Source organism: Leucoraja erinacea, chromosome 4 (assembly GCF_028641065.1).
Source record: "Leucoraja erinacea ecotype New England chromosome 4, Leri_hhj_1, whole genome shotgun sequence".
In the NCBI taxonomy this organism is placed as follows: Eukaryota; Metazoa; Chordata; class Chondrichthyes; order Rajiformes; family Rajidae; genus Leucoraja; species Leucoraja erinaceus.
The window spans coordinates 54,767,425-54,782,627 of NC_073380.1; the positions used below are offsets into that span (position 1 = coordinate 54,767,425).

Below are 15,203 nucleotides of genomic sequence, written 5' to 3' on the forward strand. Positions count from 1 at the left end.
TTGAAGAAAATTAGGAGAAGTTGGTAGAGATTACAACCTTGAGAAAAAGGTTACAACTCCAATAAAATAATGTAGCAAAATAACTAAGTTGTGTTAGAAGCCATGGATACATAGGAATGGTTAAAAGGCTAGAGTATGGAAAATCTGAAAGTTAAATGATGCTGCAGTATGGTAATGTAGCATGTTGGCAGATTTGGTAACTTTGGAAATGGGTCATAAAAATGGTAAATTTTCAAAATTGGGTATTTGATGAATTTGAACAATCAGCAGAAATCATATTTTCAATTCTAGCCTCCCATGCATCTCCAATTCAAGCTAGTGCCTCCAGTTCATGTATAGCATGATTAATGGCATTATAGTGCAGGTGCACAACCTTTTATCCGGAGTTCCGGAAACCGGAAAACTCCGAAAACCGGCCATTTTTACCAGGATGTCGTCTGCACACCAAAGCTCGCGTTTGGCGCCAAACTTGACCCGAAACGACCCACGGTCAACCCAGGTCTGTACTACTGTAGCGGCTGCCTCCTCCCCGGAGACCGGGGAGATACTTAAACATCTGTAAATCATTGCTTAAATGTTAGTCAGTTATTTTGGAGGGCTTTTATGTGGGGGGGGGGGGGGGGGGGGGGGGGGGGGGGTGAAGGGGGAAACTTTAATTCTTAGTCCCCTACCTAGTCGGAGAGGCGGGGAGCGGTCAATACCTTACCGGGTCGCCGTGCAGTAAGCTCCGCAGTGCTGTGGCCGCCAACTCCCAGCTGGGGCTGCGGGCGTCCGGCCGCGGCAACTCTACCCCTGGCTGCGTGGCGCTCCAAATCCAGCACGGCCCGCGGCCGGACGCCCGCAGTCCCAGCTCCGTGATGTTGTGCGTCGGCGGCCACAGCGCTCTGGAGCTTACCGCACGGCGACCCGGTAAGGCATTGCCCTCTCCCCGCTGGTATCCAGCGCTGCAATGCCGCCGACTCCCAACATCGCGGAGCTGGGGCTGCGGGCGTCCGACCGCGGGCCCCGCTGGATTTGGAGCGCCGCGCAGCCAGGGGTAGAGTTGCCGGGGTCGGAGCTCCAACCGGCGCCACCCGCAGCCGGACGCCCGCAGCCCCCAGCTGGGAGTTGGTGGCCACAGCGCTGCGGAGCTTACTGCACGGCGACCCGGTAAGGCATTGCCCGCTCCCCGCCTCTCCGACCAGGTAGGGGACTAAGAATTAAAGTTTCCCCCTTTACCCCCACCACATAAAATCCCTCCAAACTAACTGACTAACATTTATGCAATGATTTACAATGATTCCCCGGTCTCCGGGGAGGAGGCAGCCACTCCAGACTTTTCAAGCCGCCCGCGCTACCTACCTAATCTACGCTAAAAATCTTCCATTCGGTAATTCGAAAATGTCCGAAATCCGACAAGTGTCTGGTCCCAAGGCTTTCGGATAAAAGGTTGTGCACCTGTACTCTGATATTGGCTCTAGGACCTATAAATCTTCCCCAAAACTCTGACTGTTTCCTCCATGTAAAAATGCCAAAATCTTCAGTGCCCTCCATAATGTTTGGGCTAAAGACCCATCATTTATTTATTTGCCTCAGCACTCCACAATTTGAGATTTGTAATAGAAAAAAAATCATATGTGGTTAAAAGTACACACTGCCAGATTTTAATAAAGGCCATTTTTATACATTTTGGTTTCACCATGTAGAAATTACAGCAGTGTTTATACATAGTCCCCCATTTCAGGGCACCATAATGTTTGGGACACAGCAATGTTATGTAAATGGAAGTAGTCATGTTTAGTATTTTATTGCATATCCTTTGCATGCAATGACTGCTTGAAGTCTGCGATTCATGGACATCACCAGTTGCTGGGTGTCTTCTCTGGTGATGCTCTGCCAGGCCTGTATTGCAGCCATCATTAGCTTATGCTTGTTTTGTGGGCTAGTTCCCTTCAGTTTACTCTTCAGCATATAAAAGGCATGCTCAATTGGGTTCAGATCGGGTGATTGACTTGACCACTCAAGAATTTACCATTTTTTAGCTTTGAAAAACTCCTTTGTTGCTTTAGCAGTATGTTTGGGATCATTGTCTTGCTGTAGAATGAACCGCCGGCCAATGGGTTTTGAGGCATTTGTTTGAACTTGAACAGATAGGATGTGTCTATGCTCTTCAGAATTCATTATGCCAATACCATCAGCAGTTGTATCATCAATGAAGATAAGTGAGGCAGTACCTTCAGCAGCCATACAGGCACAGGCCATAACACCCCCACCACCGTGTTTCACAGATGAGGTGGTATGCTTTGGATCTTGGGCAGTTCCTTCTCTCCTCCATACTTTGCTCTTGCCATCACTCTGATATGTTAATCTTCATCTCATCTGTCCACAAGAACAAAGGTGATGGAAAGACTAGGTGCTGAGAGCTCTCTTATACTTGCATGAAGGAGGCAATTAAACACATCTGAGCAATTACAAACGCCTGTGAAGCCATGTCCCAAACATTATGGAGGGCACTGTACCTGTTGAACCATTTACTCATCTGTTCTAAAATATTCTTAAGGCCCATTGTATTTGTTACACTTCAACTGCCATATATATTTAAGTTGTTGCATGTATTTCCCAAGCTATCCATCTATCCATCTGTCACTAAAACTCTCATCTTTTTTGTTTGTATGCATGCGTGTGCGTGATATCCCAAATCCGTGGCAAAACAGTATATGAGAGCGCTACAGTTTTGGCCCACCTTACTTACCATTGCCCTGGAATAAAAATGAAACATTTTGTTCAGATTAATAGTATATTTTATGTTATTATCATTTTAAACTTTACAAAAAACACTTTTCAAACCACTTTTACACTTTCTCTGTTTAAGAGGGAACTGCAGATGCTGGAGAATCGAAGGCAGTCTGAAGAAGGGTTTCGGCCCGAAACGTTGCCTATTTCCTTCGCTCCATAGATGCTGCTGCACCCGCTGAGTTTCTCCAGCTTTTCTGTGTAACCTTTACACTTTCTCTGCCCGTCAGCCGCATTACAATGACGTCACAATGGGATCCCGAATCTCATTTACATTTTATTTAAATCGCGATTTTCAAAAAATTGTTTTAATCAAATTCTTCCATTTTCATTAACAGCTAACATTGTGTCGATGTTATTTTAAATAAAAGTGCGATTTTCATTGTGATTCTCATTTTTTAAATACATTGCAAATTTCATTGCAATGTATTTGGTGGGATAGGGGGGAGGTTTCATTTTTTTAAAACATCCCGATTTAACCGATTTTCATTGTGGGGGGGGTGGGATAGGGGGGAGGAGAGGAGTGGGAGAGCAAGCGATAGAGGGAGAGGGGGAGTTGGAGTGAAGAGGGGTTATGGAGGGAAGGTGACTGAGGGTAGGGGAAAGGAGAGGGGAGAAGTGAGAGAGGTAATGGGAGAGGGGAGAAGAGGGGAAAGAAGAGGGAGGGTGAGGGTGGAGGGGGAGTGAGTGCTGGGAGATGCAGGGGAATGAAGGAGGATAGGGATAGGAAGAAGGATGGCGAGGCACAGTTGATGGAGGGTTGCCATGATCGTGTAACAACGGGGATCACTGGCGACACAACAGGAACCCCTCAGCCGCGCCCGCGCAGTTGGGGGCTATTGGTCAGTGGTGGAATATTGCCTTGGGGGACGGGCCTAACTGGTCCACACCTGGACTAGTTTTTGAAAAAAATTCAGCATTGGTGTATGTGTTAAAAAATATTTAACAGACCCAACCTACATCCTCCATATTGCTGCTCCATATCCCACTTTTCAAGAAAGGAGCGAGAGAGAAAACAAGAAATTACAGACCAGTTAGCCTGACTTCGGTGATGGGAAAGATGCTGGAGTCAATTATTAAAGAGGTAATAATGGGGCATTTGGATAGTAGTAAAAGGATTAATCCAAGTCAACATGGATTTATAAAAGGGAAATCATGCTTGATTAATCTTCTGGAATTTTTTGAGGATGTGACAAGTAAAATGGATGAAGGGGTGCCAGTGGATGTAGTGTATCTAGACTTTCAGAAAGCCTTTGATGAGGTCCCGCACGGGAGACTGGTGACTAAAATTAGAGCACATGGTATTGGGGGTAGGGTGTTGACATGGATAGAAAATTGGTTGGAAGACAGGAAGCAAAGAGTAGGAACGAACGGGTCCTTTTCGGAATAGCAGGCAGTGGCGACTGGAGTGCCGCAAGGCTCGGTGTTGGGGCCGCAACTGTTTACCATATATATTAATGATTTGGAAGAGGGAATTAGGAGCAACACTAGCAAGTTTGCGAATGACACAAAGCTGGGTGGCAGTGTAAACTGTGAAGACGATGTTAAGAGATTGCAGGGTGACCTGGACGGGTTGAGTGGGCAGATGCGAGGCAGATGCACTACAATATAGATAAATGTGAGCTTATCCACTTTGGCGGCAAAAACAAGGAGGCAGTTTATTATCTCAATGGGGTAAGGTTAGGTAAGGGGGAGGTGCAGCGAGACCTGGGCGTCCTTGTACACCAGTCACTGAACGTTGGCGTGCAGGTAAGAGGATTTCAGTAAAGGAGTACAGAGGTTCTTCTGCAGTTGTATATGGCTCAGGTGAGACCACATCTGGAGTATTGTGTACGGTTTTGGTCTCCTAATTTGAGGAAGGACATCATTGTGATTGAGGCAGTGCAGCATAGGTTCACGAGATTGATCTCTGGGATGGCGGGACTGTCATATGAGGAAAGATTGAAAAGACTAGGCTTGTATTCACTGGAGTTTAGAAGGATGAGGGAGGATCTTATAGAAACATATAAAGTTATAAAAGGACTGGACAAGCTAGATGCAGGAAAAATGTGCCCAATGTTGGGTGAGTCCAGATCAAGGGGAACACAGTCTTAGAATAAAGGGGAAGCCATTTAAGACTGAGGTGAGAAAAAACGTTTTCACCCAGAGAGTTGTGAATTTGTGGAATTCCCTGCCACAGAGGGCAGTGGAGGCCAAGTCACTGGATGGATTTAAGAGAGAGTTAGATAGAGCTCTCAGGGCTCGTGGAATCAAGGGATATGGGGAGAAGGCAGGCACGGGTTATTGATTTGGGACGATCAGCCATGATCACAATGAATGGCGGTGCTGGCTCGAAGGGCCGAATGGCCTCCTGCTGCACCTATTTTCTATGTTTCTATGTCTCTATGTTTCTAGCATTGTGCCAAAATGAAACTCATTTCAGAGCTTCCATTATAGTTTCCCAGATATGAAAAAAATGGAAAATTGCAGTAATTTATTCTCAGCATAAAACAAATGGATAATTCACCTGAGAAGCTATTGATCAGCATTATTAACTTTGTTTATCCCACTGCAGGTGCTGCCCCAACCTACTGATTTTTTTGGGGATTTTATGTGATTTCCAGAATCTGCAGTAATAAGATTCTGAAACGTGGTAAAATCATGTTATATTAGAAAAATGAGCAACATGCAAGTCACGTACTCTTCACAGAACGACAAATTATTTTTCCTTGTATTCAGTTATCCAAAGTGACTGAATCCCTCAATGTGTCACAAGACAATGATCCTAGGCAGCAGGATTTGTTGGGATAACAAACCTCCTTTAAATCTCACACCTGTGAATTCATTACCACTCTAGACCTTAACCAATGAAATTAATGATTGATGAATGGAATTACTGAGGTGACTTAAGCATTTGAAGGGCAACTTCTGGATATAATTAATTTCAATGAATTGTTAAAATATAGACTTTGTCTTTAAACAGAACATAGTTGACTTTGCTCATCTACTGTATCCGCTGCTCCAGGTGTCAACTTCTCTACATCGGCGAGATCAAGCGCAGGCTTACCTGATCTCCCAGTTGCTCAGCACTTCAACTTCCCCTCACATTCCCAATCTGACCTTTCTGTCCTGGGCCTCCTCCATTGTCAGAGTGAGGCCCAGCTGGTAATCTGCAGGAAGGACTGTTGTACAATCAGGCATGGAGTTTTATTTTTTTCTGAATAAGATCTTGGCTCTAACGCCCAATGATCACTGAACCTACAAGTTGCATCATATTTTTAAAATATCACTGTGTACTAGATGTACTTTTTGATATAAACTACAGGTGCACAACCTTTTATCCGAAGATCCAAATAATGAAAACCTCCGAATAGCGGACATTTTTTCAGTCCTTGAAGAAAGGTCCTTGAAAACGTTCACCGAGGGTGGCCCACAGAGGTGACAGCAGAACATCCGGTCGGTCCTCGAAGAAAGGGGAACTAAATCCCCATTCATAAAAGAGAAGGTGAGGGTATATTGCGCGGGAGGGTTAATAATTGACAATATGCTGCTGTCTGCCCGCTGAGTTAAAAAGTTCCCACGGTAGACTCACGATACTCCAGCCCAGCCCCGCTCCTCCAGAGGAACACGCTCCCCAGTCGGTCCTGGAAGAAAGGGGAACTAAATCCCCTTCATAAAAGAGAAGTGGAGGGTATATTGCCCGGGAGGGTATATCGCCTACCTGGAAGAAACCGGACATTTTTTCCAGGATGTCGTCTGCACACCAAAGCTCACCAAAGCTCACGTTTGGCGCCAAACGCACGTCGCCTCTGCTGCACACGGATATAAGAGTGTGAAAATGTCGCCTTAGGGCATGTAGCCCCGCTAGGGTGACATGAGTGCAAGAGGTGATTCAATGCTGCGGTCACATTTACAAATTCAGGAATTCATTCAACACACTGCATTTCATACAGACATTTATTCTGCAAGAAAAAACTACATTGAAGACTCAAACTCGCAACCGAGGAACTGCCGTGATCAAGGTGCAAACTCGCGAACTTGCGGATATGAGCCAAGCACTCTACCACTGAGCCAGCCATTAAAATCTACGCTAAAAAATTTCCATTCCGAAGGCCGACAAATTCCGAATTACGAAAAGTGTCTGGTCCCAAGGCTGTCGGATAAAAGGTTGTGCACCTGTATCACTGTGTACTGTAACGTCCCGGCTCTGGAACTCTTTATCCATAACTGCCGCCGCGACGTCAACCGCCTCAACTTCTCCACTCCCCTGTCTCACTCCAATCTCTCCCCCCCTGAACGCACTGCCATTGAATCACTCTGCAAAAACCCAGATTGGGTTATCAAACCAGCCGACAAGGGAGGTGCCGTGGTAGTCTGGCACGTTGATCTCTACAAAGCTGAGGCCACGCGCCAACTCTCGGACACCTCCTCCTACTTACCCTTGGACCATGACCCCACTGACGAGCACCAGGCCACCATATCTAGCACCATCACCGACTTCATCAATTCCCACGCCCTGCCTGACCAAGCTTCCAACCTCATCGTTCCCAGCCCTGCACGGCCCGTTTTTACCTTCTCCCAAAAATCCACAAACCCGGCTCTCCTGGCAGACCCATTGTCTCTGCTTGTTCGTGCCCCACCGAACTCATCTCCACATACCTTGACTGCATACTATCCCCCTTGGTCAAATCCCTTCCCACCTATGTTCTAGACACATCAGGCACTCTCCGCCGCCTCCGCGCATTCCACTCTCTAGGCCCTCACCCCCTCATCTTCACCATGGATGTCCAGTCACTCTACACCTCCGTCCCCCACCAGGATGGCCTCAAAGCCCTCCGGTTCTTCCTCGACCAGAGGAGCAACCTATACCCAGCCACTGACACTCTCCTCCGCCTAGCGGAGTTGGTCCTCACCCTCAACAACTTTACGTTTGACTCCTCCCATTTCCTCCAAACACAAGGCTATGGGCAAACACATGGGCCCCAGCTACGCCTGCCTCTTTGTCGGGTACGTTGAACAATCCTTGTTCAATACGTACCAGGGCCCCATCCCCGACCTCTACCTCCGTTACATTGACGGCTGCTTTGGGGCCACCTCCTGCACCCACACACAACTGACTGACTGCATCCACTTCAACACCCTCCGCAACTCCCTTGTCAATTCTTCCCTTACCTCCCGTACCACCCCCTCCCCGGGCACTTTCCGTTGCAACCGCAAGAAATGCAACACCTGTCCCTTCACCTCCCCCCTCGACTCCATTCACAGACCCAAGCAGTCGTTCCAGGTGCGACAAAGGTTCACCTGTATCTCTTCCAACCTCATCTACTGCATCCGCTGCTCTAGATGTCAGCTGATTTACATCGGGGAGACTATGCGGAGGTTGGGCGATCGTTCCGCCGAACACCTCCGCTCAGTCCGCAATAACCTACCTGAACTCCCGGTGGCTCAGCACTTCAACTCCCCCTCCCATTCCCAATCCAACCTCTCTGTCCTGGGTCTCCTCCATTGCCAGAGTGAGCAACACCGGAAATTGGAGGAACAGCACCTCATATTCCGCCTGGGTTGCTTGCGTCCGGCTGGCATGAACGTTGAATTCTCCCAGTTTTGCTAGCCCTTGCTAACTCCTCCCCTTCCTTAACCCTCGAGCTGTCTCCTCCCAGCCCCCCGCCCTCGGGCTCCTCCTCCTCCCTTTTTCCTTCCTTCTCTTCCCCACCCCCATCAGTCTGAAGAAGGGTTTTGGCCCGAAACGTCGCCTATTTCCTTCGCTCCATAGATGCTGCTGCACCCGCTGAGTTTCTCCAGCATTTTTGTGTACCTTCGATCTTCCAGCATCTGCAGTTCCTTCTTGAACACTGTGTACTAGATAATTGTTTTCAAAACAATCTCAATGAATATTAATCTTGGTAACCTGATGTTGAAATTTTGCTGTCATTGAGTGCTTTGACATGAAATGGTCAGAAGGATGACAGATGAAGCTTAATGAGGCAATGTGTGAAGTGATGAGTTTTGGAAAACAAAATTGAGGAGGCAATGTAAATTAAACAGTGCAAAGCGATCACAGTTGTTGGAACAAAAATCTGGCTGTTTATTTATATAAATCTGTGATGCTGGTAGGACAAGCTGAGGAGATGATTTATATACCATCCAGGCTTTTCGGGGGGCACAAAGTACATAAGCAAATAAGTTGTATACAATGCAAGGTTGGCTCAGCTGCAGTAATGTGGCATTTCTGAACACCACACACGCAGGTGCAGATTTAAGGCACAGATTGACAGGTTCTCAACTAGTATGGGTGTCAGTGGTTATGGGGAATAGGCACGAGAATGGGGTTGAGAGAGATAGATCAGCCATGATTGAATGGCAGAGTAGACTTGATGGGCTGAATGGCCTAATTCTGCTCCTATAACTTATGAACCACACTAGAAGGAATATCACAAACTTGCTATGCTGGGAAATGCAAACCTCACCTTGTACAAAAGTTGTTGGAGTTCAACACTGACTACTTATGTGCATAGGATGTAGGTCCCTCATTATAGCCTGCTGTCTTTACCTAGTCTGTACCTAATCTGTTTCATAATCAAAGGAGACTAACTATTGAATGCTTGCAATGATGCCACACTATACTACCTCCATTTGTTTTCCAATGGAGATGTACACATAATTATAAATGGGATGATGTAAAGGCCTTGGAGAAAACAGCAAAGAAGAGATTTATTGGAAAAGTTATCACCAAAAGGACTTAGAAGTGCACAGACAAGAAATGTGTGATTATTTTTAGACTATAGAAGTTAAGGTTAGAATAACTGTATCACCATGATGGGACCTGACTATAGATCATAAGTATAGTAACTCGGCCATACATGCCAGAACAGTCCTAAATTGATGAGCACTGAAAGATCCAAGTGATGCATAATGGAGCACTGGCTCTGCAAAAGGCATGTGCATTTTACAAGTAATGATACACTAAATACACCCTATATTTTCTAGTAAATGTAGAGTGTAATATGGATAATATCTAACATCTGTGTAATATCTAAAAAACAATTAAAATTATGCTTGGGTATTAATAGGAATATTCAAAAGTCTCAAAACCTGCCAGTCCAGCAACACAAGTGCAGGATAATTGGAGTTTTGCTGTACTTGGAGAATTGGTTACCTCCTTAGCTGCCTCATTAGACTCTGCACCATGCAGCCCTCAAAGCAAGATCTCTTGGCACCAACAACCCTCCCTCTTGATGCTATGCTTGGCAGATGAGAAGTACAGCTGGTTCAGCTATTTATGCGCTATTTGCATTATGTCAGAATAATTGCTTACAACGCGATTTCTATCAGGAACGACAGAACCACCTAAAAGTTATTTTTGAAATTAACAAGCAGAAAAAAAAAATCACTAATAAATCCAGGGAAAATAAATTATTTTGATGAAACCTCCCACTACCATCAGTAATCAGACAACATTGCTTTTCAAGAGCACAGTTTTACTATAATGCTGCTATAACGCACGTTTTGATTACAAGATCGAGGTATTAAGGAACACACAAGTCTAATTGGTTTTACAACACAATTTCTACTGGGAACAAGGGAACCATTTAAGTTACTTTGGAAATTGACAAATTGAAAAAGAAATCTGAAGAAAATAAATGTTCATGTATCCTTCCCCTCTCAGCAGTCATCGGGCGCCATTGGCTCTGAAGAGCTCAGTTCACGGATGGCCATTGACATTGACAAGCAATCACTTCTATTGACACTTGTGCAATTAAAAAATGTAATTTACTGCCTTTAGTATTTTTAGCTTTAAGTAACAAAAATAAACTTGTGGCTATCTATATTTTTGAAAAGGAAAATCCTGCAGGAAAAATAAGTTCATTAATGCAACTCTGAAACTCTCTAGCCTCAACCCCCTTTTACCCATTAAGATAATAGTTTTTATAACATGTGTTCTATAACACAAGGTTTCTTCGGATCTCAACTATAGCAGAACTACCCATGTAAATAATCGCAACAATTAACATTTTTATATCATTCTCCCCACCTCCTGACCAAATTTGATTACATAGAACAGTATAGCACAGGACAGACCTTTTGACCCACAATATATGTGCCGAATATGAGGCTAATTTAAACTAATCTGTCTGCACGTGATCTCAATCCCTCCATTTTCCACATATCCATCTAAAAGCCTCTTAAATGCCACTATTGTATCTTCCTTGGTAGCACGTTCCAGCAACCAGCAATCTAAAACGGTTTCCCCGCACATCTCTTGAGGTTTGCCCCATTCACCATTCAAGCTATGCCCTCTGGTCAGAGGCCTGGGCTCAGTTTACATATTCTGCTTACAGACCACATTTCTAATTCTATTAATTCACAGGATGTGGCTGTCATAGCAGCTACGAGTCAACCACATTGGTGGGTCTGAAGACACAAACAACATTAGGTTTGCATGACATAGACTGAAGTCTACAAAGATGATGGTGAGGGCTAATTTGCCAGGCGGGGCTGTAAATGGATGAAAAGCAAAAAGAAAAAAGATATAATGCTGCAACTATTTTGACTCCAGAATTAAGGGACAGAAGTTTACGGGTAACATGAGGGGGAACTTCTTTACTCAGAGAGTGGTGGCGGTGTGGAATGAACTTCTAGTGGAAGTGGTGGAGGCAGGGTCGTTGGTATCATTTAAAAATAAATTGGATAGGCATATGGATGAGAAGGGAATGGAGGGTTATGGTACGAGTGCAGGCAGGTGGGACTAAGGGGAAAAAAGTTGTTCGGCACGGACTTGTAGGGCCGAGATGGCCTGTTTCCGTGCTGTAATTGTTATATGGTTATATGGTTAACTAAGAAATACAAAGAAGAATGTTTGCTGGAAATCTAAAAGGAGAATACTTGGAAAGCCAACCAAGTATTGGCAGCATTTGTTTAGAAAGAAAGAAATAAGTTACATCAGAATCTCTCTGGGGTTAAAAAGTAAAATGCTGCAAATGCCTCTAAACAAACAACAATTGGAAATATTGTAAACACTCAGAAGGCCAGACAGCATCTATAAAAGAGTGAGCTAACATCCCACCAAGAAAGATCAATGATCCAGATCATAAACCTGCCCTGACCCGTCCCCCACCAAAGCTCCAAAAAGCACTGACTGACCCATCCAGGATTCCCATCATTTACTGATGGTTCAAGTTATGACAAACCAGAAGAGCAGAACAGAAATGATTGAATTCAATCCTCAGCCCCGAGGGGAATAGCACACCTAGAGGTGAAATGTTGTTCAGTGTTGTTTTTCAAGCTTAAATTAGCCCTTGCATTCCCTCGCTCTCCATCCCTCCCCCACCCTAGTCCCCCTGCTAGTTTCACTGTTCATATCCCTTCTTTGTCACCTCCTCCACAGCAAACAATGGATCATTGTTGGCTCCTTGGCTATCAGTGCCGGCTCTGATTTGTTCTGTACCTTTTCATATCTCTAGTTTCACTCACCTGACTCTCAGTCTGAAGAAGGGCCTCAACCCGAAACATCACCTATTCCTTTTCCTGACCCACTTAGTTACTGCAGCATTGTGTATTTCTTACTTTGGCTTTTGCTGGATTGGAATAGTGCAAGTGACCAAAGGCTGAAGTACAAATGGGACAGAGAATTGAAGAAACAGGCAATTTAAGGGTAACTGCAATGGTAGGAAGATAGAGATCTCTGGAGTGGGCTGAGTAACCAAACTAAGGGACTGGTCAGTTAATGTGCAGTAGCAGACATTTAAAGAGCTAATTAATTATGCTTATATGAAATTTATCCCAATAAAAAGACAGATCCCAGCAGAAAAAGGGAAAATAAATTGTCATAGACTTAAGTCATAGGCTGCATGGTGGCACAGTGGTAAAGTTGCTGCCTTACAGTGCCAGAGACCCAGGTTCGATCCTGACGAAGGGGGCTTATCTGTACGGAGTTTGGATGTTCTCCCTGTGACTTGCACAAGTTATCTCCGGTTTCCCCCCACACTCCAAAGGCGTACAGGTTTGTAGGTTAATTGGTTTGGTTTAATTTTAAATTGTACCTAGTGTGTGTGTAGGATAGTGTTAGTGTGCTGGGATAGCTGGCCGGTGCCGAAGGTCCCATTTTCAAGCTGTATCTAAACTAAACTAGACTGGAGGATATAAAATGGCAAAGGCTAGTATTAGACAAGAGGAATGTGAATTTTACAAGAATCAGCAGAAACACCAACAGGTTCATGAGGGAGAAAATTTGCAAGTAACAACAAAACAAATAGCAAGGATATTTACAGATATATAAAATGCAGGTTTCAGGGTGAGTGTGGGATGCCTAGAGATTGAGACTAGGCAATTAATACCAGTAAACAAGGAAATATCAGAGAGTTAAAACAATAATTAAATTAAAGCGGTCTCCAAAAGCTCACTTGTGTGTGAACTCTTGTGCTTTCTGATTTTGTTTCCAAATTCAATGTCCTGCAATGCCTAATTTATGCTACTTTCTTGAGTCTGAACAGATCCATGGGCTATTTATTTGTACAAAGCAATAGCGCTGTATAGGATATAGTATAGGTCTGAAGAGGGGTTTCGACCCGAAACGTTGCCTATTTCCTTCGCTCCATTGATCCTGCATCACCCGCTGAGATTCTCGAGCATTTTTGTATACCTACGATTTTCCAGCATCTGCAGTTCCTTCTTTCGCGCTGTATATAATATTGTGATTGAGACCACTGTAATCCAATTAACTTAATAATATCTTTGTTTAAGAAGGAACTGCAGATGCTGGAAAATCGAAGGTAGACAAAAATGCTGGAGAAACTCAGCGGGTGAGGCAGCATTTATGGAGTTAAAAGTTGGGGTCCGTTGCAGGTCTGGGTGAATGAGGCCCGAAGTTTCGGGAGAGTCAAAGTAAAAAATAGAGTTGGGGTCAATAATATCTAGCCATTTCACTGTTTCATGTATCCTGCTTGCCATTTTCTTTTACATATTACCCATTTTTCTTAAGTATTCCTTGGAATGAGGTGATACAGTAGAACCCTTCAAGGAATTGGCAAAAAATGCAGCTCTATAACAGGATTTTAGATATGCGACTTCAGTATGAGATAGGGGTGGGAGATTGCAACCTTCACGTGGTCCACCGTTTCGACAAATGCAATCAACCTGGCGCGCACAAACAGAAGATCAAACAGAACAAGTTGTATTACAACTTGAGGCTGTGCACGCCATTCGCAAGAAGAAGAAGGATGAGATTTAAATTTCTAAATTGCTTACACTAATTATAATCCCCGCCATTTTCTCTGCATGCATGAAAATTAATCTTTCATATTTGTCAGCAGTATCTATCTTACCCAATGTGTAGGAATGAACTGCAGATGCTGGTTTACACAAAGAATAGACACAAAATGCTAAAGTAACTCAGAGACGGGCTGCATTTCTGGATAAAAGGAATGGGTGACGTTTTGAGTCGAGACCCTTCTTCAGACAGTTGAAGGGACTCGACCCCAAATATTCCTTCTATCCAGAGGTGCTGCCTGTCCCGCTGAGTTACTCCAGCATTTTGTGTCTATCTTACCCCGTTAAGGTATCACTAGAGCCAGGATTTTGCCATAAATGCCATGTGCTTCATGCCTATTTTGATGATTTCACCAAGATAATGCCTTTTTCCACAATCAAGTGCCGAAATCAGCCTTTTTTTGCCGTTTTGCTGAAAGGTCGTGCTATTTTCTTTAGTTGTATCGTGATTGCAATGACGTTTTCTATGTTAACACGTTAATATTAATAAGTTAACATGTTAACATGGTTTAACTTACAAGACAATTTCCACCACCGGGGCAAAACCAGGGGCGCCACCGTCAGTCATTCATTCGTTCGTGCCGCTGCCCGCTGCTTCAGTCTTCTCCAAGATCAATTTAAGAAAGAACTGCAGATGTTGGAAAAATTGAAGGAAGACAAAAAATGCTGGAGAAACTCAGCAGGTGAGGCAGCATGTATGGAGAGAATGAATAGGCGACGTTTCAGGTCGAGACCCTTCTTCAGACTGATATGGGGGGCGGGCAGGAAAAAGAAAGGAAGAGACGGAGACAGTAGGACTAATTTGAGGAAGGAAATTCTTGCTATTGTGCAGCGTAGGTTTACAAGGTTAATTCCCGGGATTGTGGGACTGTCATATGCTGAGAGAATGGAGTAGCTGGGCTTGTACACTCTAGAGTTTAGAAGGGGATCTCATTGAAACATATAAGGTTGTTAACATATAAGATTGTTTCCTGCCTCTTGGACACACTAGAGGCAGGAAACATGTTCCCGATGTTGGGGGAGTCCAGAACCAGGGGCCACAGTTTAAGAACAAGGAGTAAGCCATTTAGAACGGAGACGAGGAAACACCTTTTCTCACAGAGAGTGGTGAGTCTGTGGAATTCTCTGCCTCAGAGGACGGTTCTCTGGATGCTTTCAAGAGAGAGCTAGATAGGGCTCTTAAAAAT

At 44.5% G+C, this 15,203-nt stretch overlaps 1 protein-coding gene across 1 annotated transcript in view; it reads right to left on the reverse strand.

The window, feature by feature from the left end:
* b4galt6 (UDP-Gal:betaGlcNAc beta 1,4- galactosyltransferase, polypeptide 6) overlaps positions 1–15,203 on the reverse strand; it is a 79,128-nt gene that overhangs the window by 40,673 nt on the left and 23,252 nt on the right. The gene's annotated exons all lie outside the window — the stretch shown is intronic.